Source organism: Marmota monax, unplaced genomic scaffold, assembly GCF_021218885.2.
Source record: "Marmota monax isolate L192 unplaced genomic scaffold, Marmota_monax_Labrador192_F-V1.1 WCK01_AAM20220418_F8-fsc00026, whole genome shotgun sequence".
Classification (NCBI taxonomy): Eukaryota; Metazoa; Chordata; class Mammalia; order Rodentia; family Sciuridae; genus Marmota; species Marmota monax.
In genome coordinates, this window is record NW_026693108.1 from 13,422,328 (window position 1) to 13,425,479 (window position 3,152).

Genomic DNA, 3,152 nt, shown 5'->3' on the forward strand with positions numbered 1-3,152 from the left:
TTGCTTGGAGTTGATGTTCAAACCCACTATGCTATGGCCATGTAGGTTGTGTATCCATATTCCCTGGAAGTTATTGAAGTCCTAGTCAACATCCTTGGAGTGTGTGCATCTCTGGAGTTGTGCAGTACACAACCTGCTCACCTATACATATCTACTTAGTAATTTCAGATGAGGTTGGGACCAGTAGGTACTCTTAAGTGCTGGTCACAGACTTATCACTCTTGGATATTCTTTGTGTTTCTTCCCTAATTCTTTTCTAATTCTCCCTTTATTTTCTTATATCTTTCACAAGTTCCTGATCTACATGAATCTACTACAGAGACTTCTCAACGCTGCCTGTAATAGGGTAAGAACCAATGACTAGGGTTTCTATGTCCTATGAAATTGATAAATCCATGGATTAGCTTTTATATCTAGTACAAAAACAATCCAGTCCTATTGTACTATCTGGGCCAGGCTGCAGTCCCTCAGAAGGTTCACATTCTCTGCAAAAGGATCTGAAATGAGCTGTTCCACTCTCCAAGTCACAGGAGCCATACTGGGTCATTGAATCCTGCATTCATTAATTGGTACTTCCCAAGTCCAAAACTTCCCCGTAGTTTTTCCTGCTGGATACTGGTCCCATGGGACAATCTGGGGGAGATAATAAAGCATTCCCCTCTGGGTTTGCTTGGGAAATACTGTGTTGTCCACTTGGAGATTTGCAATGCACAGTAGTATATTAAAGGGTCTGAGAAATCATCCAAGAAATACCTTTCTAATACTATTTATCCCCAAACATTTTTTTGGTTACTCCTGTTAATGTGAAAAATGTACCTTCAGAAATGCTGGTCTACAGAAAACCAGGTCAACACACAGCCATTCTCTCAGGAGGTAAGTGCACCCTCTGCCCTCCCTCTGATTGGCAGGTGTTAGGAACCACCTGGAGAGCACAGCAAACCCACTGGAGGTTCCACTGTCTCTTCAGCTGTACGATGAGTTGGGTTTGCATGAGGTCTGCACACAGCGGAGGACAGGGGGGTCCAAGGGTCTAGAGAGAAGGCATGGAGCAGAGGGCAAAGGGACACAGCAGAGGGACAGAGGGCCCAAGGAAAGCAGACCTGCCCCCACTCTTGTTTTATGCAGCCCACTTTACATACGAGGGAACTGAGGCCCGTAGAGTTTCAATAACTTGTTCCAGTCCCACTACCAGTTTGGAGCACAGCTTTAACCCAAACCCATATTACCAACCACAAACCCCACCCTTTCCCCGGCTCCTTCCACTTGATCACACTGTCATTAATGTTACCATCGCCACAGAGCCATCTTTGCACTGGAGTTGAGCAGACTGCAACCCACCCTCATGTTCAAGTCCCATCTCTCCCACGTTAGCATGCAATGTTGCCCAGGCTCCCAGTCCCTAGAAGCCTTCGTGTCTGTAGTGGAGAAATAGCCATCCCCACAAGATTGTTTTTTTTTTTTGATGGAATTAAAGGACCCAGTGTTGAGAAAATAATAAATGCTCAATAAATATTGCCAATTGTTTTTATTACAACAATTTATGGGTTAATTCTCCTATTTTACAAGTTTTACAGGCAAGGCCTGCTTATTAACCGTCAGGCACTACTAGAGCCAAATGTAAAATATCCATCCCCTCCCTCTCCACTCCCATAGAGCTGAAGGATGGCTCGGGGAACTTCACGTGTGGAACATGAATCGCACACTCACCAAGTAGACCCTGACACCCGCAGCGGCTGTGTGGTGAGCACACAGAGAAAGAATCGGGCACAGATGTGGAAAATAGAAAATCCCCAAGTTTATTTCTTTCCTCACTCTGCTCTGAATACAGAAGCATGCAGACGGGTGGATTTTGCTGGGTCAAATGCTTTCTTGCTGATTCACTACTGTGGATACAATTGCTAGAGACAAAGGATGTTTCCTGAGCTCCACGGCCCTTCTCTAGCTACTCATCGGCTTCTATGTTGACTGATTTAATAGCTTTGATTCCCAGTCTCAGAAATAACTTTGTGCCTGTGTTTCATAGGAGTGGACTTATTAGTACTTTCCTGATGAGATTGATTGAATTCTTTACCTGAATTAGAAAACAAAGGAAAGTTAAAGTACAATATTCCCCAAATAGTTCCAATATTTCTACCTTTGCGTTCTGTCTTTTGTCTTAACAAATTTGATTAAATTTAAAATTAAAATTTAATGATGGTAATGCACTGAATACATCAATATATTTTGATGACATTACCGCAGCGCAGTGTTGAATTTTGTATTCTATCTGGGTCAGCTATGTAAATCGACAACATTAATGAGCTTTTATTAAATCATCTTAGTAAAAGCTCCACTGTCTTAACTGTTTACTTAATTCTACAGCCAACAAAAAACAGCTGTCACCTTCTGACAGATCTTATTCAGAATGAGAGTCTTCTTCTTACAGGGGGGAAAATTTGATGTAAGCTGTAATCCAACAGTGATGTCATATTTAGAGTCCACAAAATGGACGCTGTTATAAAATTCAGGCCTTATAGATCCCACCTTGCTGTTAGAGAAACAGGAATGAGGGGAAGAAGTTCAAGGGGAATGCTGTGCTTCTGTCATTTGTTTTATATACAGAGTGTTACTCTGCAGAGAGCACGGAATTACTTATAGACATCTGCACTGACTTGGGGGATCCAACCCCTGAGAAAATTTTGAGCCAGACTGACATAGCTAGGCAGCAACCCACTTCCTGCTCCTGAACAAGAAATGTTCCCTAGGTAAGTTGATATATCACTTAATGGCTACATAATTAATACATTTTTCAACATTGTTAAGATAGCATAGGTTTTTTTCCACCCCTAAACAGTAAGTTTAAACAGCATATTCAAATAAAGTCTGGCACACACACACACACACACACACACAAAATAAACTCCTGTATTCAAGAAACAAGACCAGGAGTTCCTCGTATCGGTATACTTTGCTAACTGCTTGGTTTATTTATATGCACTTAGCTGAATAAAATTATCTTCTTTTGAAATTACTATGTAAATATTTATTTATTTTATAATGCTTTCTTTTATTGCTTCCTCAATTTTGCAGTGCAGGGATAGAACCAGCTCCTTGCTCATGCTGGGGAAGTGCTCTACCACTGAGCTCTATCCCCACTCTGATTTTGCAAATAT

General features: G+C 41.5%; 1 long non-coding RNA gene across 1 annotated transcript; it reads left to right on the forward strand.

Moving 5' to 3' along the window:
* The first annotated feature begins 290 nt into the window (after nt 1-290).
* Nucleotides 291-2,935, forward strand: LOC124099754 (uncharacterized). The gene is made up of 3 exons (XR_006854085.2): nt 291-346; nt 823-873; nt 1,654-2,935. It is a non-coding gene; the product is annotated as an uncharacterized LOC124099754 (long non-coding RNA).
* Nucleotides 2,936-3,152: the final 217 nt, after the last annotated feature.